The following is a 26,137-nucleotide window of genomic DNA, read 5'->3' as shown; positions in this document are numbered from 1 at the left end:
GTACATATCCAAAAGAACATAAATCATTCTACCAAAAATACAGATGCACTTGCATTTTCATCACTGCACTATTCACAATAGCAAAGACATAGAATCAGCCTAGGTGTTCATCAATGGTGGACTGAATAAAGAAAATGTGGTACATATACACCATGGAATATACGCAGTTATAAAATATAATGAAATCATGTCCTTTGCAGCAACATGGATACAGCTAGATGCCATTATTCTAAGTGAATTAACACAGGAACAGAAAACCAAATAGCACATAACCTCACTTATAAGTGAGTGCTAAACACTGGTTACTTATAGATATCAAGATGGCAACAATAGAAACTGGGGACTTCTGTGGGGGAGGTAGGGAGTTGCAAAACTATTGGGTACTATGATCAGTACTAGGGGGATGGGATAAATAGTACCACAAACCTCAGCATCATGAAATACACCCAGGTAACAAACTTGAACATGTGTCCCCTGAATCTAAAATGAAAGTTGAAATTATTTTAAAAATATACTTGGGGCCGGGCGTGGTGGTTCACGCCTGTAATCCCAGCACTTTGGGTGGCCGAGATGGGCGGATCACGAGGTCAGGAGATCGAGACCATCCTGGCTAACATAGTGAAACCCCGTCTCTACTAAAAATACAAAAAAAAATTAGCCGAGCATGGTGGCAGGCGCCTGTAGTCCCAGCTACATGGGAGGCTGAGGCAGGAGAATGGCGTGAACCCCGGAGGCGCAGCTTGCAGCGAGTGGAGATCACGCCACTGCACTCCAGCCTGGGCAACAGAGCGAGACTCCGTCTCAAATAATAAAAAAAATTATATATATACTTGGTAGTCTAGGCATTAACAAAACTAGTTTCTTTTAATGCTTGTTTTAATGCTTTTAATGCAATGTTACTTTAATGTCTGTAAATCAATTAATAGAATATACCATATTAATAGAATAAAGAACATAACCATATGACTGCTCAATATATGCAGAAAAAGCATTTGACAAAATCAAATACATATTCAGGATAAAAACTCAGCAATAGCCAGGAGCGGTGGCTCACGCCTGTAATCTCAGTACTTTGGGAGCCCAAAGTGGGTGGATCACGAGGTCAGGAGATTGAGACCAGCCTGGCCAACATGGTGAAACCCCATCTCTACTGAAAATACAAAAATTATCTGGGCATGGTGGCAGGTGCCTGTAATCCCAGCTACTCAGGAGGCTGAGGCAACAGAATTACTTTGAACCCAGGAGGCAGAGGTTGCAGTGTGTTGAGATCGCATCACTATACTTTAGCCTGGACGACAGAGTGAGGCTCCATCTCAGAAACAAACAAACAACAAACAAACAAACAAAAACTCATCAACAAAGAATAGAAAGGAACTTCCTCAACTTGATAAATAGCATCTTCAAAAATCCCTACAGCTAGCACCATGCTTCAAGATGTTAGGCAATGTTTTCCACCTACAACTAAGAACACCTCCTCAAAACTTCTATTCAATATTTTACTAGAGGTTCTGGTCAGTGCAATAAAGAAAACAAATTTTTTTTCCTGTTAATTTATCCAAACCTTAGAAGTTTCCAGTAAAAATTCACTGTGTTATTTCTACACCTGAACACATTTTAGGGTAAGAGGGGTAAGTTATAAAAGATAATGGTGGATTTCTGTTTCTGGTATTATTGAGGAAAATAGATTTGCACAAACACCACACTAAAAACAATGGAAATTTTGCATAAAATATTTAAAAATCTATCTTTGTAAATGTGTTACATAGCTAGAAGAAAACTAAATAACACATAGATAGGCCAAAGGCACAGTGAAAGCAGAAATCTTGGAAAATAAGAGATCTGAAGACAGCTTTAGACTATATTGTATTAAATCTTAGTGACTTTTAAGTATCATTTTGTCATTTGTGGGTACATGGTAGATTGGAGACAAAGTACAGGGCCCTACTCACTATGATCATGGGATGGGATAATAACAGGTTTCTAACAGGAAAAACATGCGAAAGGCCATCACTCCAAAGAGGTGTATCTTCAGTGTGGCAGTGAACTAGAAATAAATCTTTGCCAGCTAGAAAACTTGAAAGATGTTATTAAGATAGCTGAGTAGAAGGGCCTGCTTCCTCCACACAAAAAGGCTAAACCAATAAGTAGATAACTACATGGTGAACTGCACACCTAGGAAGAACAACAGAATACATGGGACAACAATAGAAGACAGTAAAGAAGTGACAGAGGCATCTCTGAGGCACTGGAACTTGGGAAGAGAGCGTAGAGAAGGAAGTGAAGAGCCCTTGGATTGGCTTAAAGCCAAGAGGCACTCTCCACCATGAGAAAAGGCAGGAGATCCCTAGTAGTCCACATTCCCACCACAGACCCCTGCAATTCTAGCTGCAAGGGACCCCTACAGTATTCACAGGCTTTGAGACTAGTGTAGGGAGGGAACTCATGCTGAGTTCCCATCTCCTCCCAGCCATTCTCTGGAACCCAGGCTACTGCATTATCCTGCCATTTTGAGAACAGAGCCACTGCTAAAATGTACCCTGTCCAGGAGCCCCAAAGGACTTGCATCTCTGCATTTCTGAGCCCTTATCATTATTTAATCCAGAAGGCTACAGGGCTGTGATTCCAGTTGGACCCCATGGTGTAGCTGTGAACTCAGCACCTGAGGCAATGCAGTGGCCTGTAACCCAGGGAACAGGTGATATAGTACATCAGGGAGGCCATCTTCAAGACAGAGGGAGCCAAAGCATGTGCTCCCCAGAACTTGACAGCTGACGGTCTAATGACCAGCAGAACTGCCACATGCCCATGTGTACTCCCCAAAGGCCCTAGCACTGGCCTGCCTGGGGCCTGCTGCCACTGTCACCGGCAACGCTGACTCCTATAGTGGTGGAGCTGCTGCACTGCCTGCAGGGCCTTCTCTATCAGGGACTCAAGGACTGGCTGCCCCAGGATGGGGGCCCCAGGACTGGCCCACCAAGGGCCTGCCAATGCTGACAACTCTGCACACTTCTGCAGCAGAGCTCCTGTGCTCTCATGCAATTCCCCATATGAGGGCCTGAGGACTATCTTATCTGGTATCTGCTGCCACTGATGGCCCTTCCCACTATAGAAGTGGAGTTGCCATGTGCCCCCATCAGGGGCCTAAGGACTGGCACATTTACGGCCCAATACCATCAGTGAAACTACCTGTCTAGTGGGGGAAGCCACAGTGTGCTTGCATTCCCCTTAGAAGCCTGCGGACCAGCTTGCTGGGGCCTTTCATTGCCTTTGACTTTGCCCACTGTAGTGTCAGGGCTACTGAGTACCTGTACCCTCAAACAGGGGCCTGAGGACTGGCTCACCTGAGAATTGCTGCCACTGGCGACCTGCATGTCCCCTCCCCAGGGGCCCACGAACTACCCTGCTGCCCAGGGACTGCCACTGTCAGCAACCACATTCTCCAGCTGGGAAATTGCTATGTGCCTGTGCGTGCTCCCCAGGGACCCAAAGTCTGGTTTACCTGGGGCCTGCTGCTGCCACTAATGACTGCCGCCCTGACCAGCATACCCCTCCAAGTGCTCCCAAACCAGCCTGTCTGGTAGCTCCAGGCCCCAGCCAAGCTGCCTCCACAAACACTCACAACCTAGGCCACTAAAGCACTCATAGGTACCACTGACACTGATTACAGCGAAGAAACACATGGACACTACATTACTGTGCCCACCCAGAACCAAAGTCAAAGCACTCTATTCAATTAACACATCTGCAGGAAAAAGTCTTTCCCCATGAAAGCTATGCCATGAAATTAGAAGATGTGACTGTTCTGCCAGATGTGCAGATATTAACATAGGGATATAAAAAACATGAAAAAGCAAGGAAAATTAACACCTCAAAAGGATCAAAATAATTTATTAGTAATACATCCCAAGGCAAAGGAAATTGATGCAATACCTTAAAAGGAATTTAAAATAATGACCTTAGGGAACTCAGAAAGATATAAGAGAATACAGACAGATGATTCATCAAAATCAGAAAAATAATTCATAATCTGAATGAGAAATTCAACACATAGATATCACAAAAAACGACCAAACAAACTGGAAACTAAAAAATAATCAATGAATACATTTTTTAAAAAAATCAAGAGCTTCAACAACAGACTAGATCATAAGAAGGAAAAATTTCTGAACTTGGACAGGTCTTTGGACAAAATCCAGTCAGACAAAAAGAAAATGAATAAAGAAAGCCTACGAGACCTACAGGATATAATTAAGTAAACAAGTATTCGCATTATGGAATTTCCAGAAGAGGAAGAGATGGGGAAATGAATAGAAAACCCATTTAATAAAATAATTGCTAAAAACTTCCAAGTTTTGGGAGGAAATACAGATATTCAGATGCAGGAAACTAAAAAGTTCCCAGATAGATTCGACCTCAAAGATTCTCTCTGAGAAATATTGTAGTCAAAAGTCAAAGAGAAAATGGGAATTGTAAAAACTTCAAGAGAAAAGCATCAAGTCACATATAATGAAATCCCCTTCAGAATAATAGCATATTTCTCAGCAGAAACCTTTCAGGCATGGAGAGAATGGGATGATATATTTAAAGTGCTGAAAGAAGAAAAAACCTGCCAGCCAAGATACATTACCCAACAAAGTTATCCTTCAGAAATTAAGGAGGAACAATGTCTTTCCCAGACACGCAAAGCTGTGGGAATTTACCACTAGACCTACACTACAAGAAATACATGAGAGTCCTGTATCTGGAAGCAAAAGAATGATAACTACCATCACAAAAACATGTGAGAGAAGAAATCTCACTGGTAGAGCAGATACATAAATAAGAAATAATTAAAGAAAATCATCAAACTGCAGCCAACATTGGAGTTAAACTATACCCTAGACCAAATGGACCTAACACACATTTACGGAACATTTCATCCTAAAGCTACAGAATACATATTACATATTCTTCTCATCAGTACATAGAACATTCTTTTTTTTTTTTTAATGGAGTGTCACTCTGTCACCTAGGCTGGAGTGCAGCGGCGTGATCTCGGCTCACTGTAACCTCCACCTCCCGGGTTCAAGTGATTCTCCTGCCTCAGCCTTCCGAGTAGCTGGGAATACAGGCATGTGCCACTACGCCTGGCTATTTTTTTTTTTTTTTTGAAACAGAGTCTTGCTCTGTTGCCCGGGCTATAGTACAGTGGCGCAACCTTGGCTCACTGCAAGCTCCACCTCCCAGTTTCATGCCATTCTCCTGCCTCAGCCTCCCGAGTAGCTGGGACTACAGGCACCCACCACCGTGCCAGGCTAGTTTTTTTGTATTTTTTAGTAGAGATGGGGTTTCCCCGTGTTAGCTAGGATGGTCTCACTCTCCTGACCTTGTGATCTGCCTGCTTTGGCCTCCAAAAGTGCTGGGATTACAGGCATCACCCACTGCAACCGGCCCAGAACATTCTTTAGGATAGACCATATGGTAGACTGCAAAACAAGTCTTAACAAATTTTAAAAAACTAAAATCGGCCAGGCGTGGTGGCTCACACCTATAATCCCAGCCCTTTGGGAGGCTGAGGTGGGTGGATCACGAGGTCAGGAGATCAAGACCATCCTGGCTAATGCAGTGAAACCCGTCTCCACTAAAAACAGAAAAAATTAGCCAGGCATGGTGGTGGGAGCCTGTAGTCCCAGCTACTCAGGAGGCTGAGGCAGGAGAATGGCATGAACCCGGGAGGTAGAGCTTGCAGTGAGCCAAGATCAAGCCACTGCACTCCAGCCTGGGCGACAGAGGGAGACTCTGTCTCAAAAAACAAACAAACAAACAAACAAACAAAAAACTAAAATCATATCAAGTATCTTTTCATACTACAACAATATGTAACTAGAAATCAACAAGAGAAACTTTGGAAATTGTACAAATACATGGAAATTAACATGCTCCTGAATTGGTAAAGAAATTAGGAAAAAAATAAAAGTTTCTTCAAGCAAATGAAAAATATCCAAACCTATGGGATAGACCAAAGGCAGTATTAAGAGAAGTTCATAGCAATAAATGCCTACATCAAAAAAGTAGAAATATTTCAAATAAACAACCTCATGTTGTACCTCAAGCTATTAGAAAAGCAAGAATAAACCAAACCCCAAATTAGAATAAAGGAAATAATAGAGATCAGAACTAAATGAAACAAAGACAAAGTACTAAAGATCAGCAAAAGAAAAAGTTGGGTTTTGGAAAAGGTAAACAATACTGAGAAACCATTAGCTGTATTAAGAAAAAAAAGATAAGACTCAAAATCAGAAACAAAAAAGGAACTACAACTGATACCACAGAAATAAAAAGGATCTTTACAGACTATTATGAATAATGAATAATTCTACACAGACAAAATGGAAAATCTACAAAAAATGAATAAATTTACAGACACATATAATTTACCAAAATTGAACCAAGAATAAACAGAACACCTGAACTGACTAACAAATGATGAGGTTGAATCAGGAATAAGAAGTCTTTCAACAAAGAAAATCCTGGAACCAAATGGCTTCACTGCTGAATTCTACTGAATCTTTAAAGGACTAACACCAATTCTTCTCAAACTTTTCCAAAAAATTGAAGAGAAAAAAATTCCTCCACATTAATTCTATTAATTATTAATTATTCTATTAATTCTATAAGGGTAGCATTATTCTGATATCAAAACAGCACAAAGACAGCCAAAAAAGAAAACTATAGACCAATACCCCTGATGAACATAGATTCAAAAATCCCCAACAAAATACTAGCAAACGAAATCAAACAGCACATCAAAAAGATTCTATGCCACAGTCAACTAGGATTTATCCCAAGGATGCAAGGATGTTTCAACACATGCCTATCAATACGTGTGATATGTTACATCAACAGATGAAAGGCTAAAACCACATGCTAAAAAAGCATTTGCTAAAATTCAACATCCTTTATGATAAAAACTCTCAATAAATTAGGTACAGAAAGAATGTACTTCAACAAAAAGAGATTTTCTGAAACTGAAAGTTATATTTAAAGAGGAAACAGAGAATAAAAGTTTAAAAAATTTGCAGCCTGATCATGTAGTAGAAAAAAAAGACCTATTTTCTGGGGAGGAATTCAAGGTTGCATAAATCTGCATAAGTAAAGAGGAGCTGAATGTTAATAGCAAGACAATGGCAAAAATGCCTCCAGGGAATTTCAGGGACCTTTGCAGCAGCCCTTCCCATCACAGGCCTGGAGACCTAGAAGGGAAAAATAGTTTCGTGGCCTGGAAACAGGTTCCCCATGCTGTGTGCAGCTTAGGGACTTGGTTCCCTCTGTCCCAGCCACTGCAGCCATGGTTAAAAGGGGCCAACATAGAGCTCGGGCTGTGGCTTCAGAGGGTGCAAGTCCCAAGCATTGGCAACTTCCGTGTAGTGTTGAGCCTGCAAGTGCCCAGAAGTCAAGAACTGGGGTTTGTGAACCTCCACCTAGATTTCTGAGGATGTATGGAAATTCCTGGATGTCCAGGAAGAAGTTTGCTGCAGGAGTGGGGCCCTCATGAAGAACCTCTACTAGAGCAGTGAGGAGGGGAAGTGTGGTGTTCAAGCTCCCGCACAGTGTCCATACTGGGGCACAGCCTAGTGGAGCTGTGAGAAGACAGCCACCATCCTCCAGACCCACCAACAGCTTGTACTGTGCACCTGGAAAAGCCACAGTCAACACTAGCCCTTGAGAGCAGTCATGGGAGCTGAGCCCTGCAGAGCCACAGCAGTGGAGCTGCCCAAGGCCGTGGGAGCCCACCCCTTGCATCAGTGTGGCCTGGGGTCAAAGAGGATTATTTTGGGGCTTTAAGATTTAATGACTGCCCTACTGGGTTTCAGACTTGCAAGAGGCCTGTAGCCCCTTTGTTTTGGCCAATTTCTCCCTGTTGGAATGGGAGCATTTACCCAATGCCTGTACCCCCACTGTATCCTGGAAGTGACTAACTTGTTTTTGATTTTACAGGCTCATAGGTGGAAGGGACTTGCCTTGTCTCAGAGTTTGTACTTGGACATTTGAGTTAATGCTGAAATGAGTAAAGACTTGGGGGCCTATGGAGAAAGTATGATCGTATTTTGCAATGTGAGAAGGACATGAGATTTGGGAAGGACCAGGGGTAGAATGATGTGGTTTGGCTTTGTGTCTCCACCCAAATCTCACATCAAATTGTAATTGCTAGTGTTGGAGGAGGGGCCTGGTGGAAGGTGATTGAATAATGGGGGCAAACTTCCCCCTTGCTATTCTGATGGTAGAGTTCGCGTGAGATTTGGTTGTTTGAAAGTGTGTAGGTAGCACTTCTCTCTCTCTCTCTCTCTTCTTCCTTTTCCAGCCATGTATGAAGTGCCTGCTTTCCCTTTACCTTCCACCATGGCTGTAAGTTTCCTGAGGCCTCCCTTCCATGCCTCCTGTACAGCCTGAAGAACTGTGAACCACTTAAAACTTTTTCCTTTATAAATTACCCAGTCTCAGGTAGTTCTTTCCAGCAATGCAAGAATGGACTAATACAGATGCCTACTTTCAGAACTCTTATTCAACACAGAACTAAAAGTCCTAGTCACAGGCATTAGACAAGAGAAAAAATAAAAGGCATGCACATTGGACAGTAGGAAATGAAACTGTCCCTTTTTGCAGATACATAGTGTTATATACAGAAAAACTAAAGGACAAAAAAAAAATCTCTATGAAACAACTCTTACAATTGACAAGCCAATTTGGTAACATTGTAGGATAAAAAATCAACATATAAAAATCAGTAGGGTTTCTATGCACCAAAGCAAACTAGCTGAAAAATAAATCAAGAAATCAGTCTCATTTATAGTTGTAAGAAAAATAATAAAACACCTAGGAATTTATCCAAAAATGTGCAATATCTCTACAATGAAAGCTAGAAAACAATGATGAAGGAAATTGAAGAGGACTTACAAAAATGAAAACAAAATCACATGTTCTTGAATTGGAAGAAGACTGTCAAAATCACTATACTACCTAAAGTAATCTACAGATTCAATGCAATCTCTATCAAAATACCAATGACATTCTTCATAGAAATAAAAGAAATGATCCTAAAATTTATATGGAACCATCACAAAAATCTCAAATAGCCAAAGCAACCCTGAGCAAAAAGAGGAAAGCTGGATGCATCACACTACCTGAATTCAAATTATATACCACAAAACTGTTGTAACAAAAACAGCATGGTACTGGTATAAAAACAGGGAGACCAATGTAACAGAATTTCAGCTCCCAAAAATAAATCCACGTATTTACAGACAACTGTTTCTCAACAAAGGTGATCAGAACATACAATGGGGAAAGAACAGCCTCCTTCAAATAAATGGTACTGTGAAAAATGGATGTCCACATGCAGAAGACCAAAAATTAGACCCACATCTGTCACTACATATGAAAATCAACTCAAGATAGATTAAAATGTAAGACCTGAATCTATAAAACTACTAGAAGAAAACAAAGGGGAAATACTTAAGGACAATGATCGAAGCAAAGATTTTGTGGATATGACTTCTAAAGCACAGGTAACAAAGCAAAAATGACAAATGGATTAATATTAAACTATAAAGTGTCTTCACAGCACAAGAATAAATCAACAGAGTAAAGAGGCTACCTGAAGAATTGGTGAAATATTTGTAAACTATTCATCCAACAAGAGATCAATATTCAGAATATACAAGGAACTCAACAGCCAAAACAACAAATAATCCAATTAAACAATGGGCAAATGAGCTGAATAGACATTTCTCAAAAGAAGATACATAAATGGTCAACAGGTATATAAAAAATGCTTAACATCACTAATCATCAGGGAAATACAAATCAAAACTACAGTGAGACCTTCATCTTACCCTAGTTAAAATGGCTATTATCAAAAGAAACAAAAAATAAAAAAATGCTGGTGAGAATGCAGAGAAAAAGGAACTCTTGTACATTGTTTATGGGAATGTAAATTAGTATAATCATTATGGAAAAGAGTGTGGAGGTTTCTCAAAAAAACTAAAAATAGAACATATAATCCAGCAATCCCACTATCGGGATTTATCCAAAGAAAAGGAAATCAGAATGTCAAAGAGATATCTTCACTTTCATGTTCACTGAAACATTATTCCCAACACCCAAAATAAGGAATCAACTCAAGAGTCCATCAACGGATGAATGGATAAAGAAATTATGGTATATATACTCAATAGAATACTATTCGGCCATCAAAATGAATAAAATTCTGTCATTCATGGCAACATGAGCAAACCTGGAGGACATTATAATAAGTGAGATAGGTGAGGCACAGAAGGATAAACAATGCATGTTCACACTCACATGTGGGAGCCACAAAAGTTGAGCTCATAAAAATAGAGAGTAGAATTGTGGATACTAGATTCTAGGAAGAGTGGATAGTAAGAGGGGATAAAGAGAGGTTGGTTAACAAACATGGAATTACAGCTAGATAGAATAATTTTGAGTGTTTTATAGCACTTTAGGGAGACTATAGTTAACAATAATTTATTGTATATTTTCTTTTTTTTTTTTTTTGAGACAGAGTCTTGCTCTGTCGCCCAGGCTGGAGTGCAGTGGTACCATCTCCACTCACTGCAAGCTCCGCCTCCCAGGTTCAAGCCATTCTCCTGCCTCAGCCTCCCATATAGCTGGGACTACAGGCGCCCGCCACTGCGCCCGGCTAATTTTTTTGTATTTTTTTAGTAGAGACGGGGTTTCACCGTGTTAGCCAGGATGGTCTCGATCTCCTGACCTCGTGATCCGCCCGTCTTGGCCTCCCAAAGTGCTGGGATTACAGGCATGAGCCACCGCACCCGGCCTATTGTATATTTTCAAGCAAGTAGGAGAGGATTTTGAATATTCCCAACACAAAGAATTGTGTTGCGATATGCTAATTACCTTCAGTCATTACACTTTCTAACAATGTACTTTCTAACAATGCCTTAATCTATTCCAGCAAACAAAGTTCCTCTTAAACCATATGCGCACACATAAAAATCAAGACAACATATGTGAGATCCAGCTCAAACAAAAGAACAAGCTGAATCACATACAAAATTATCTGAAATACAAAATTATCTTAAATACAAAATAGGCCGGGCGCGGTGGCTCAAGCCTGTAATCCCAGCACTTTGGGAGGCCGAGACGGGCGGATCACGAGGTCAGGAGATCGAGACCATCCTGGCTAACATGGTGAAACCCCGTCTCTACTAAAAATACAAAAAACTAGCCGGGCGAGGTGGCGGGCGCCTGTGGTCCCAGCTACTCGGGAGGCTGAGGCAGGAGAATGGCGTAAACCCGGGAGGCGGAGCTTGCAGTGAGCTGAGATCGGCCACTGCACTCCAGACCGGGCGACAGAGCAAGACTCCGTCTCAAAAAAAAAAAAAAAAAAAAAAAAAAAAAAAACAAAATAAGTACTTAATATGTTAAAGGAATAAAAATAAGCATTGAATAAAAGAACACAAATTAGAAATCACAAAAGCCAATAATGCAGATTTGAAAAAGAAACAAATAAAACCTCTAGAAATAAAAAACATTAAAATTAAAATTCAATGGAATGCTTAAATCACTGATAAAATAGGTGAAGAGCAAGCCAGATTTGAATAAATTATACAGAATTTATCACACCAAGAGAAAGAAATGAAAAATATGAGTATAGGAGACAGGCATAATATATGGAGACAATCTAATACACATCTTTTGAATTCCAGAAACAAATGGACAAGAGAGATAAGGTAGAGGCAGTATTTGAAGAAATAATGGCTAAGTATTTCCCAGGTTTGTTGAAAGATTCCAGTCCTCAGATTCAGGAAAGTCAACAAATTCCAGGCACAATGAATATAAAGCACTGCATTTAAATATCAAAATTCCATTTCATAGTGAAAATGAAGATTACTAAAAACAACAGATCTTAAAAACAGCCAGAGAAAATATACAGATTACCTACAACATGACAATTATATTTTCAGCTGACTTTGCAACAGCATTGGAAGCCAGAAAGACTATAGATTATCTTCATAATGCTGAGAGAAAAATCTGCTGTCTAGAATAACCAACAAAATTATGTGTCAAAAAAAGATCAAAAGAGGACCTTTTTAGAAAAACAAAAAGTGAGTTTACTGCACTCTTCCTTTAGAAGGCAGAAGAAAAATTGTCTCAAATGTAAAGTGTGAAATGCAAAAACTGGCAGTGTGCAAACAAACTGGTAAATATATAGCTAAGCTTAAGTATTAGTTGCATAAAATAATAATTTATGTCTTAAATATGTCTAATTTATGGAGTTAAAAAAGACAGAAACAAAATTCTAAATTAAGCATGTAAATCAGGAGTGATGAGAATTAAAACCTCCTAAATTTCTTATGTTTTTCAGAAAATAATATTTTGAGTATTTTTATTCTTTGTTGGGTGTGCTTATTAAAATTTCTAGGGTAGTCATTAAACTAGATATTAATGTTACAACCATGCATGCTATTGAAGAAAGTTATATACTTTTTGTGCTTTATTATGACAAAACGAGACATTTCTCTTTCTGAAATAGGTAATATTTTATACAAAATAATTTATAAGTAAATAAAGTTACTACAAAATTGGTGATTTCAGAGTTTTCAGGTTTTTTAATTTTGGGAATAAAATAGCCTCTTAAAATTAGCATAATTCGTCTGTAATTCTTTTCTTTTCATGTTAAAGTCTATTTAAAGAAAACCTAGTATGATCTATATAAGGCCTTTCAGATATACTCATTCGAATAATATATAGTTGGAATTTACACGCCACTAGCATGAGTTCACTTACACAGTTCTCAACAAGGGCTTGCCATGTTAAAATTAATTGATTACTATAGTGTTGCTTCCAAAACAAAAGTTACGCAAGGCACAGCCCTGCCCTTAGTCTCATGATATAATGGGGCAAGACAGCATTGTTTCCAATAATGCATAGCAAGGTCTGAAACTGAGTATAAGCAAAGCACTACTGAGGCACAGAGACGAACAATTAATTTTGTCTGATGATCAGGAAGAGTTTCTCAGAGAAGACTACAATTAAGCTGGGACTTGATATATAAATAAAACTTTCCCAGGTACAAAGGAGGAGATACCTTCTAGAAGACATAGCAGCATGAACAAAGGAAGAAGGCTTGAAAGGGACACAATGTATTTGAGGAAGTAGCACAGTTTGTTACAGTATAGTGTATGGGAGTTAAATTATAATTAGGCTATCAGTGTCTCAAGTCTTTTGAGGTTTCTCTGTGTGCTGAAAATTTGGGGGTTTAACAGCAATTGTTTCTTATAATCAAATGGAAAAGAAAGCATATATACAGAAGAACATACAGAACAAAAGCAATTCATCATACATTTCAGTTTACAGGAGAAACATCTTTCATCAAGTGTCCGAAATGCAGCTGTCCTTTCACTGAGAGGGGATTACTTGTACCTGGTTCACCTGCCCACATTAGAGTAATTCACCAATCAGCAAGTCCTCCACTTACAGAGGCTCCACCCTGCACCCAACACTCTGCTAAGTGTTAGAGAATCAAAGGAAAGATTGCTCGGTTCCCATTGCAAGGGAACTTGCATTTTCGACAGGGTCAAAACTGAGATACCTGTAGAAAACAGAAAACTATTCAATATTAGACAGGATGGAGCACATTCTAGATACAAGACTGATTTTGAGACCCAAGTTGGGAAAGATTTCAGGGAAGTTATTACTTGAAAATGAGTAGAATTCAGATATAGAATATAGTAGAAGAGCTTTCTCAATGCAGAAAAAGACATGGAGTTTATTACAGAAGGGGGTTGGCGACAGTGAGCAGAACTTCCTTGGAAAAAAGTAAAGGGATCAAATTACTGATGGCCTTGAAAATGAGGAGTCTGAATATGCCAAGGCAGGGCAGGGTGATGCCATGCTACAAGGGATGTTACAGAAAGGCATAGAGGGAAACGTTTTGTATTGCAGATCTGACAAAGAAGAAACTGGAATGGGGGGATTGCTTTGAAATAGCTGCAGTAATCCATATATGTGGTGAGCAGAACTTTACTGCAGTAGGAAAAGGAAGAATGCAAATGAGAGATTTAAAGAGAAATTGAGTGATAAATTAGATACACAGGAAAGAAACTCCATAACATGGCTGGTAATAGGAATTGAGTCTGAAGACTGTCTTGGTTAAATATAAAGTGTATGCCCCGCAACTAGTTCACAAGCCATTACAAACCTCAGAGAATGGCCATACAATCTATATCGCCTAGATTAAATTCATACACAGTACTTCACCCATAACTTTCCAGTAAAGTTTGGCTGTACTACCACTCTCATCATCATCATAACAGGGTGATTAACGTTTTCTAATTTATAAAATAACTGTTTCCCTTGCAACCAACAGGTATTTTGTGAGGAAATAGTTTGAAGCTATATAAATAGGCTGTTGCTCCCCAAACTTTCATTGATGATCCTTGTCTGAATAAATTATTATGGTTGTCAAATAATGATTCTGTTTCCAAAATTTCTTTTGCATTTTTCACTTAGCTAATGAAGGGCTCTCTCTTTTCCTATCCACCTGCTCATCCACTCAACTCTCTACCCTACCCATATATCTACCTATCTACCAACTTCAGTAGAGATGCTTACATTAATTACAAAGGAAAAAACAGCAATTAATAAGCAAAAAGAAGTCTCTGACTGCTATCAAATGGAAGCTGGCCTGGCTCTTGCAGTTAGGTGATAGCGTTTAGCTGAATATAAATAATTGCATACAGAACAAATATTAGAGAAAGTCATTTTGTGATACTGATGAAATAAAATAAAAGCAAGACCACTCCATAAGCAAACAGACATGGCAAAGACTTAGAATACTGCCCCAACCACAAACAAGGACCAAACATGTGCCCTCTCATGGCACGAATGATTGCTGCTTCTTTACCAGATATGGGCTCAGCTTTGCTCCATTCCTCTGACCCTCTTAGATAAAAATTATTAATATAACCAATCATGAAATCGTCGCTGTTTTCTGATAGCACCCAATCTAGAATGAAACCACACTTCCTTGAAACTTCCCCCAAATAATCACACATAAGCCTAAACGCAATAATAAGCACTTCTTTTCTGAGCATCTCTTACTGAGATGCCCACCAGTTCCCTGTGGCATGTTGCAGTGGCCAAGAGACCATCTTTGTTCAACCTGGGGATGTTCCTGGGGGTCTCTGGCTGGAACATCAATGATTTTGTGGTAGAGAATCTTGGAAAAAACCCTCTTAGGTAAGCGTTCAGTTAGCATTACTAGAAATGGAACAAACCAACAACATGTTCCTCCTGATATGATGTACTCAGAACACAGCACCACTCTTGCAATCTTCCTGCCAAAAACAGCATAATCAAAATCTAATCATAAACAAACATCAGAGCACACTGAAGACATTCTACAAATAACTGATGTATAGTCCTTGAAAACATCAATGTCAAGAAAGAAAAAGACAGACTGAGGAACTGTATTAAATTTACAATGGTTAGAGGAACATGACAGCTGAATGCAATACATGATCCAGAATTGTTGAGATAACTGGTAGTTGCAAATACGATCTATAGATGGTAATATTGAATTCATGTTCATTTCCTGATTTTGATATTTGTATTTTACGTATGTAAGAACATATACTTATTTTTAGAAAAGACACATTGAAGCATTTAGCTGCAAAGGATACGAAGGTATGTTAGAATTACATATAGTCAGTCTTCCATATCTGCAGGTTCCTTATTTACAGATTCAACCAATCACAGATAGAAAATATTTGGGAAAAAATACAACAATAAAAATAATACAAAGAATACAGTATAACTATTTATATAGCATTTACATTATATTAGGTAGTATGAGTAACCTAGAGATGATTTAAATTATATGGAAGGAGATATGTAGGTTATATTCAAATATTATGCCATCTCATATAAGGGGGACTTGAGCATGTGCAAATTTTGGTGTCTGTGAGGCATCCTGGAACCAATCCCCCATGGATATAGAGGGATAACTGTATTCATATATACTGTGTGTGGTACACACGCACACAGAGGAGTGGGGCATAAAGCAAATGTGGTAAAATGGGAACCTGGGTTAAGAGTGTAGAGGAATTCTTCTTACTGTTCTGGAAACTTTTCTGTGAATCCCAAATTATAATGGATTTTCATTATTTGCAGAACTTAAGTTCTATGAAGTTGCTGTGAACACTGTATTGTGAATACTGAACCATTACTCCTGGGAGAAATACAGGGCTAGGCTCCTGTGAGCCTTTGATCACAACAGTTTCTTTATTTTTTATTTTAATGGCTTTTAGAGTACAAGTGGTTTTTTGTTACATGGGTGAATTATATAGTGGTGAATTCTGAGACTTTTGGTGCACAAGTCACCCAAGTAGTACACATTGTACCTAATAATGTAGGCTTTTTTATCCCTAGGTCCCCATCCACTCTGGCTCTTGAGTCTGTAAGGTCCATTATATCACTCTGCATATCTATGTACACATGGCTTAGTTCCCACCTGTAAGTGGGAACATAAGATTTTTGGGTTTCCACTCCTGTGTTACTTCACTTAGAATAGTGGCCTCCAGCTCCATCCAAGTTGCTGCAAAATATTTTATTTTGTTCCTTTTTATGGTTGAGTGATATTCCATGGTGGATATATGGTACGCTTTCTTTATCCACTCATCAGCTGATGGGCACTTGGATTGGTTCCAAATCTTCATAACTGTGAACTGTGCTGCTATCAATGTACATGATCACAATATTTTTGTCAAGCATTCAATAACATAACCTTGTTTTACATGTGTTTCTGTTTAAAGGCACCTTATTTAATACATATTGTTGATTCATTAACTTTGGCCAACAGCACTATAACTCATGCCTGAATGGAGCTTATCTAGCATGTGTACTTTCTCCCTAAGGCACCCTATAGCCTTAGGAATACTAGCACTTCAGCACCAAACTTGGGGGCCATGTGAAATGGTGACATCTATTTTAAAAAACAGAAAAGGATGAACAATGTGGCATGAAATAGACTTAGGAAAGGGCACCTGTTTGTAGTATGAGAGCTGAAACAAGAAGCAAAGCATTGCCTTGTTCTACTCAGTTGGGAATGTGTGCATCTCAGGGGACTCAAATTTTACATTGCTCAGTGGATGTCCGTGAACAACCCTGAAGGCACCATGAGTACTGATTTTGGTTACAAATAAATTTTAGTAAGTGGACAAATGTACAAATGTTGAATCTGTGAATAATGGGGATTGACGGTAAATCCAAATAAAACATTAAGGAAATATACTTTCAGCGTGAAGACTAGAAAAATGGTAGTACAGTAATGAATCATGGTCGTTGGATAAGGGAGTTGTCCTGAAAGGGAAAATGCTATTTAAGATATTATAGGTTGGGAAGCTTGTCACAGAAATGCCTTAGACACATTTGGAAACCCAGGAGTTGATGAAGGCCAAGTCAGGGTAGGAGATGAAGTTATGGGAATCACTGGTAACCTAGTAGATGGATGATTCCACGAGAACAAAGGAAGAGCCAGACTTTGTGCCTAACCTATAAGAAAAATGATGATTAAATACTTATAGGGAAGACAGACAGAATCAAGGCTAATGAATCAGGAATGGGTCAGAGTGAAACCTGCTTTGGTTTTGGCAAAGATCATCAAGACACACATACACAGGTGTCAATGAGATGACTTCAACTAAAAATGAAGAAAAGTTAACTCTGTAAGATATTTCCACATAGAAGAGCTCCTTTAAAGAGATGGATTCACAGTTATCGGAGGTGTTCAAACACCAAGTACAGGACGATTTACTGAGATTGAAACATCTAAGGAATACTTTGATTGGATAATCTTTAAAAACTTTTCTGATTCTTGTGAAAAAATAAAAATAAAAACTTGGGACACCAACACACTCTGACAAAAAAAAAAAAAAAAAAATTAAGCTGAAAGCTGAGTCATGCAAGAAGCTGCTTACCTTGAGTTCTTAAGCAGAGAGCTATAGAGAAAAGGTCAATTATCTCCACAAGTAGCTGCTCTATGTTCACCTTATTTTATGCTCAGCACCAGATGAATACATAATCAATGATTCCCCTGCCTGCTCCTCTTCTCTTGCAACATGTGGATTCAGTAATGTGACCATACCCTCCCTCCTTTCCCTCTAGGCCACTATTCCACTTTAAATATTTAAGTCCTCAAACATTGAAGTCATTTTTGGAGAAGGGCGCAGACCACAGACTGTTTCTGTGGTTCTGTGTTTGTTTCTTCCAGATGAGCCCTTTACCTTGGCAAAATAAACTCCTAATTGATTGAGACTCGTCTCAGATACATTTGGTTTACACTCTAATGTTCTATGACTAATTTTTGCTTACTCTTTGATGTCTTAATAAATGATTTCTGTGTATTTCATCAATCATGAAGCAAGTCTGACCTTATCCTTAAAAACGGTCAAACCTATCGAATTAACGTTTTTTTTTCCAACAAATTTTTGTTACAGACAAAACCACAGCCCATTTCACTGGAATATCTATAACATAGAGAAGGCAGAAGCTACATCTTTTTTGTTAATGTTTTCCACCTTTTCCCTTACGTTGCTGCTGCTATCTTACTAACAAGCAGGAGGTGAGATGGACATTTGGGGTCTGCAATGTATCCTTCTGAACTGCTCCTATGGCCTCTGGCAAATCAGCATGTAGTCCTACGGGGCAGAAAGTGAGAACATGGGTGGGGCTTGAGGGTATGGGGCATAGAAAATCAGACATTCCTGAGAATTCCACACTAACCTGTGGCCTTTGGTACTAAGGATTTCTCTGAAATAACCTACAATCAACTGCCAATTAGTGGCACACTAAAGATAAAAATGTCCAGACAATAACTCTAATTCTTGAACCATGTGTATGTACTCTTTCAATGGCGTAGGGAAGGCTTGGGAATATTAGAGACTGTTACAGCAAGACTGGAAGCTCTCACATTTGTCTTATTGCATCAACTCTGTGGTTCCCTCCCGTTATATTCCCTCCCCTGACAACAAAGAAAGTCTTCCTCTCCATAAAGCAGTGGGGGGGGTGGGGACTTCCTTGATTTGTGGAACACCTCTCTTCCATCTTCTTACTATAGCCTATAGTGAGCCTTACCTATAACGCTTTAATTATGCTTTTTACTAGTTTAGAATAGAGAAGAATGTTCGGTGATAGGTGTCCTCTGAATTTTAAAGTGCAAGCCTTTTTTCTTTTTTCTTTTTTTTTAATGCAGTGTGTCCTGGGCTTAACATTTGTTAAGTACTACCCAGTACTACATAGTTTGCAATAGCTGGTAGGAATAACAATAGCTGAAGGCTTACTCCACATTATTAAGAAAACACTTTAAATCCTTAACGTTGTTAGTAAATGCATATATTCCTTCTTCGTATAACTTCCTTTCATTACACTGTCAACAGTCCTCCAAATACAAATGCCATCCACCATCTGGTTTCATAAAAACCAAAATGTATGAACTAATTACAAGAGAAAATTAATATACTGTATGTGGCTAGGGAAAAAGTTAATTAAACCATTTTGGCAACATATAAAATATCAAAGTGGTAAACATTCATATGTTATAGTTGATATTTATCAATAGATTGTGAAGACACAAAATAGGTATAAAATAATTTCCATAATAACTGCTTTTGGGAACAAGCATGGTTTTGATTTGCTGTATACCACTAATGAATTAAATTACTAGCAAATATGTTTTGCAACTTGCCATGTGCAAAGTACTATCCTAGGAGATATGGAGGATATGAGTAATCTGCCCACCCCTGCAGCTAAGCAGGTTAACATCTAATTGGCAAATAGACAATGACACAAATACCTATAAATCAGGAGAGCACGTGGTGCTAAAAGTTAAGTCTTTTTTAATGGAGAAAGAGAAAGATGAAGAGGTTGAGACTGATTTTGACTAATTGATTCCATGTGGAAATTGAGGGTGAAAAAAACAAATATTGGCTTATTCAAACAAACCATTTTGTTGAAAAAGAAAGTGGTGACATTAGTCCCAGTACCTGCCCATTTACAATTGACTGGACATTGTCCAGTGGATGACATTTTCAAAAAATAGATGTAATCAGTTTAATAGGTATAGGCATTTTAGAGCAGAGGCCCCCAACCCCTAGGCCACGAACTGGTACTGGTCCGTGGCCTGTTAGAAACCAGGCTGCACAGCAGGAGTGAGCAGTGGGCAAGAGAGCATTATGGCCTGACCTCCAACTCCTGTCAAATCAGTGGTGGCATTAGATTCTCACAGAAGTGCGACCCCTATGGTGAACTGGGCATGTGCGGGATCTGGGATGCACACTCATTATGAGAACCTAATGCCTGATGATCTGAGGTGGAATAGTTTCATTCCAAATCCAACCCCCTGCCACTCCCCGGTCCATGGAAAAGTTGTTGTCCATGAAACCAGGGGGGACCAATGCTTTAGAAAATGCAATTTTGATCTCCACATATGTCAGGATTCCACAATATCTTCATACCTGTTTGAATGAGATCCTGGGGCAGGAGGTGAGCTGGGTAAAATTCTTAGTCCACTGAGGCTGCTATAACACAATATCTTATGGTGGGGAAATTTATAAATAATAGAAACTTATTTCTCACAGTTCTGGAAACGGGAAGTCCAAGATGAAGGCACTGCAGATGTGGTATCTGATGAGGTCACTCTCTGCTTCATAGATGGTGCCTCCTGCTGCATCCTCATGTGAAGGGGACCTAGGGGCTAGAGCACCTTCAGCCTTTTTTTATAAGGTCACTAATCCCATTCATGAAGCCTCTGTTCTCATGACTTAATCAACCCCCCAAAGCCTCACCTCTTAATACTATCACATTTTCAACATACAGATTTTGGGAAGTTGCATTCAGATCATAGCAAACTCATTGGTCCCAGCTTCCTGCATGGATCTTTGAGCGCCTAGGAGTTTGCCCTGACAATGGATTGCCTCAGGGAAGGCACCTCACAAGTGGGGCCAAGAGGAGAAATGCACTGAGGCAAGGCCTTTGAAAACATGTGAGGATTGTTAAGTCTAGTTTTATTAACTTTCTAAAAAAATGTAATGATGTGTGACCCTGTTCAGATAATTAACCCACTCAAAGTGATCTTCCCTTCAGGAGCTTCCATATCTGAGTCAGCTTACATTCAGACAATATTTCTTATATGTTCAAAAAATGACAAATTGCAGAGAAGAATTGAAGGCATGGCCCATATGAAGGGTATATAATGGATGGTGCCTTAATTTTAATATTTTGGGATAGGTTTAAATATTTTGATTACCATACATTTATGGATGTATATAACTGGTCTTATCATTGAAAGGGTGAGTTATCTTAGTTATATATCATATGAAGAACACTGATACAGTTTTACACAGAAATAGCAAAAACAAAACAGAAATTTTAGGAAAGCTATCCTCTCTAATGCATTTATAAATAATATATTAATATTATCATTATTAGTGTGAACTTCTAAACACTACTGACAGTAAAGGCTGTAAAGGTTTCCTTTTAATCCATTAAAATACGTTTTCACTTTACTCTTTCCCAAAGTATCAATATTGAACGTTATAAAAATACTTTTAGCATTTGCTTTCAAATAAAATATTCAATGCTCAATGCTTTCATGGAATATTTTCTCTTAAAAATCCATTATACTAAAAGTAAATATCTGTATGGAGCCTACCAGACTGATGTAATTAAAATTAAATTTACAAAAAGGTAATGGAGATTATATCAGCAATAGCATGCAGTTCAATGCAGCAGCTGAGTCACTGTAGAATTTTTTCCTTTTAAATTTTTATCTGGGATGAACAAAGAGGTTAAGTCCCACAGCAATCCTTAGATTAGGCTATTATTTTTGTTATGGCTAGTCATTTTTAATTACAAACTATTAAATAATGCAAGAAAATCAAAGAGATACAAAGGTAGGAAGTTGGTTACATTTATTTTTAAACTGTTGAACTAACTACTCAGGGATGACCTGTTAGTGAGTGTGGTTATCACCAAATGTCCTGGGCTGATTTTAGATTTCCGAAGGAAAAGGTTGACTTCAGACCTTTGGTCAAAGGATCCCTATGATTCCTTTTAGGTTTGCTCTCAGGGGTTTAAGACTACATAGAGCTGCATACTTTAAGAAGCCCCATTAAACCAAAACCTTGCCATATCATTCCTTAATTCTAGGACTCCTTAACTCTACACCTCTCAGAACTGCTTCCTGCTGAAACAACCATACAGCCAACTTCTGGTCAAACTCAGAAACTAATTTAAAAAGTCAGTAATTCATCTGTGGAGTGAAGAGCAAAAATGATGATGGCTCACCCTGCCAAATGCTCTTAGCCTCTCATGAGAATTGTCATAGGAACCTATCTGACTGAGCCCATCCCCTTCTTCAGCTTTCACCTTTTGTTGTATGCCTCTTTGTTCTCTACATTCCATTTCCATTTTTCCAACATGCCACCTTTCTTCTCAGGTGGTTTACACACGTCTGTGGCCTAACTACTGAATGTGCATTTTACCAATGCATGCTCTTACTTGTCCTTTGTAATTTGCTTCAAGGCAGTTTCTCTTGGAAACTTTTCCTGACTGCCTATAACTTCCCAGAAGGACTAAATTATATCTGCCCCAATACACTCCCATAACACTCTGCATTTCTGTGATATCAGCACACTTACAATCAGTAAGGATTGCTCTCACTTCTAGACTGAAGCTCTTGACGGCAAGAACCCTGTCTATCTTGTTCAGGGCCATATCCCCACTGCATGGCACAGGGCTGTCCACACAGCAGTGGCCCAATACATTTTTAAAAACATAATTAATGGTTAATAGTTATTGGTTTATGTGTCAGTCTCCATTACTGATACTTCTGCATGTTTTATCTATCTTGGTATTGTCTACGTTTATCCTAGAATCTGGTACAGAGTAAGCCCTTTAATAAATGTTGGCTAAATTTATCTCTGAAATGGTGTGCATATCTAATTTCTTTAAGGACAGTGCTGTGCGAAGACCCTTGAGGCCCTCCTTTGCCTTTTGCTTACTTGCAACTATGAGAAAGGGCTTAGAAGATGGCTGGATTGTTAGGCAATAGGGCAAGTAAGCCCTCAGAAGAGAAGCCAAATAGCCTCAGAAAGTTATACGGATGTGAAAATGAAAAATAGATTGTTCATTCGACCTTCTGGCAGGGTACCTAGGCATAGAGTCAAATCTAACAAACAACTCTGGAAAAAAAAAAAAAAAGCCTTTGCTGATAACTGGTTGCCTGAAACTAATCTGTTGGAAGAAAATCATAACAGTGGTTGCCTCTAGGGGTGAGGAGAGGGACTCACCAAGAAGGGATATGAATGAAATTTGGGGGATGAGAAAAATGTTCTATATTTAGCTAAAGGTTTGGGTTATATTGATATAGGCATTTGACAAAAATAATCTCATAGTACACTTAGGATTTGTACATTTCACTGTGTAAATTTTACCTCAAAAGACAAATGAAGAGAACCGTAAACAATATTGAAATATATATATATATATTTTTTTTTTTTTTTTTTTTTTTTTTTGAGACGGAGTCTCGCTCTGCCGCCCAGGCTGGAGTGCAGTGGCCGGATCTCAGCTCACTGCAAGCTCCGCCTCCCGGGTTCACGCCATTCTCCTGCCTCAGCCTCCCGAGTAGCTGGGATACAGGCGCCCGCCACGTCGCCCGGCTAGTTTTTTGTATTTTTAGTAGAGACGGGGTTTCACCGTGTTAGCCAGGATGGTCTCGATCTCCTGACCTGGTGATCCGCCCGTCTCGGCCTCCCAAAGTGCTGGATTACAGGCTTGAGCCACCGCGCCGGCCCTGAAATATATTTAATAATATGCATGCTAAAGTGTTAAGAGTGGAATGCACTGATAATTGCCATTTACTGTGAAATATATATAATAAAAATAAAAGATGAATGTAGAGATAAACACATGATACGGCAAGTATGTAAAATGTTAATTGTAGAATCTTGGGGTGGGTATATAAGTGTTTACTGCACAATTATTTCAACATTCCTATAATTTTGAAAGTTTTCATCATAAAATGTTGCCAAAAAATGGTTGGTTGGCCTCATGTGGTTGCGGGCATATTAGTATCCAAAAGCTAAGTACTGACTTGTCCCAAGGGAGTGTTTCAGCTATAAAAAGTCAGAAATTATATGAAAATTTCCAATTTATATCATCCCAAACTAGGTTATCATTTGGGGTAGTAAAATTTGAATACTACAACCATGTTGGTAGTATTTGTTAAAAAATCCAACAATATTTAGGCACTAGCTTGAATTAGAGGTTAAGAGATTCATTATGAGAAGTCACTGACAATCTTAGGGATTAAAGAGAAACTAAGATAAAACTAAAATACTAGATGTAAATCATATGTGCAATTAAAATAAACATAATTTAAAAATGTAAATAAAATATTTTAAATGTATATTAAAAATATTTTAAAAGTCAATTACTAGTATATTTTATAGTTCTGGTCAGTTATAGGCAATTTATAACTGTTGTTTCCCTACAGCTCAATTTTATTTAAATAACAACTGATTCATTCAGTATAATCATGTCCATTCCATTATGTTCCTAAAAGGATTTGGGTTCAGTTGATCTGGTTTAAAAAAAAACACACAAAAAACAAAAAACAATGAACTACCCCCAAACTCAGATCTATTGTTTAGCATTGTGTAATATATGCAAATGGGTAATTCACAACAACAATTTCTACTTTTCTACAAATTCTGCCACTGTGCATATGGACCCTGACAGAGGAGGCGGAAGAGATTCTGAAGCCTGAATTCTCTCCCAGACTGTAACCACTACACCTCTATGGAAATAATAGTTTGCTGATTAAATTTCTGCACATGATGTCCTGAGATATTAATACCTAAATTAGGCTGACAACTAGAAACACTATGAATAACATGCTCAATTTGACAGCTTGGCTATTGTAATAAATTTAACAACTGTTTCTCCCTCTTGCTGTATTCATTTTCACCTTGGGGTTAAGTGATACTGGCTAAAGTAATCTTGGAACAAGAGGCATTTGCAGAAGGCTAAAGTGTGAAATTAATTTTCCTTGCCCTGGCTTTATCTTTGTTGACATAAAGGATCCGCATAAAATATTTCACACTAGAAAATACTCTATCTTCTTTGTACTGATTTGAAGTTTTACTTTTAAGTTCTGGGATACACGTGAAGAACGTGGAGGGTTGTTACATGGGTATATGTGTGCCGTGGTGGTTTGCTGCAACCTATTGACCCATCCTCTAAGTTCCCTCCCTTCGACCCCCAAAAGGCCCTGGGGTGTGTTGTTTCCTGCCCTGTGTCCGTGTGTTCTCGATGCTCAACTCTCACTTATCAGTGAGAACACGTGGTGTTTCCTTTTCTGTTCCTGTGCTAGTTTTCTGAGGATGATGGCTTCCAGTTTCATCCATGTCCCTGCAAAGGACATGATCTCATTCCTTTTTATGGCTGTGTAATATTCCATGGTGTATATGTGCCACATTGTCTTTATCCAGTCTATCCCTGATGGGCCTTTGGGTTGGTTCCATGACTCTGCTATTGTAAATAGCGCTGCAATAAACATATGTGTGCATGTGTCTTCATAGAAGAATGATTAATATTCCTTTGAGTATATACCCAGTAATGGGATTGCTGGGTCAAATGGTATTTCTGGATCTAGAACCAGAAATTGCCACACTGTCTCCCACAATGCTTGAACTAATTTACATTCTCACCAAAAGTGTAAAAGTGTTCCTATTTGTCTACAGCCTCGCCAGCATCTACTGTTTCTTGACTTTTTAATAATCGCCATTCTGACAGGAAACAGTTTCTCACTGTGGTTATGATTTGCATTTCTCTATTAATCAGTGATGTTGAGCTTTTTTTCATGTTTACTGGCTACATAAATGTTTTCTTTTGAGAAGTGTCTATTCATATCCTTTGCCCACTTTTTGATTTTTTTCTTATAAATTAAGTTCCTTTTAAATTCTAGATATTAGACCTTTGTCAGATGGGAAGATTGCAAAAATTTTCTCTCATTCTCTAAGTTGCCCATTCACTCTGATGACAGTTTGTTTTG

At 38.7% G+C, this 26,137-nt stretch overlaps 1 protein-coding gene and 1 long non-coding RNA gene across 2 annotated transcripts in view; one reads left to right on the top strand and one right to left on the bottom strand.

Annotated features, from left to right (window-relative positions):
• The window catches only part of LOC117085260, a 32,292-nt gene extending 9,249 nt beyond the window's left edge, over window positions 1–23,043 (top strand). Inside the window, exons 2-3 of the long non-coding RNA XR_004437898.1 lie at window positions 18,522–18,673; window positions 22,256–23,043. This is a non-coding gene — a long non-coding RNA (uncharacterized LOC117085260). The remainder of the gene's footprint in view (window positions 1–18,521; window positions 18,674–22,255) is intronic.
• Window positions 1–26,137, bottom strand: part of NWD2 (NACHT and WD repeat domain containing 2) — a 208,995-nt gene that overhangs the window by 138,556 nt on the left and 44,302 nt on the right. The window lies entirely within an intron of this gene.

This window comes from Trachypithecus francoisi, unplaced genomic scaffold (genome assembly GCF_009764315.1).
Source record: "Trachypithecus francoisi isolate TF-2019V2 unplaced genomic scaffold, Tfra_2.0 Lachesis_group1, whole genome shotgun sequence".
Lineage (NCBI taxonomy): Eukaryota > Metazoa > Chordata > Mammalia > Primates > Cercopithecidae > Trachypithecus > Trachypithecus francoisi.
This window is presented reverse-complemented; position numbering and strand designations above follow the sequence as displayed.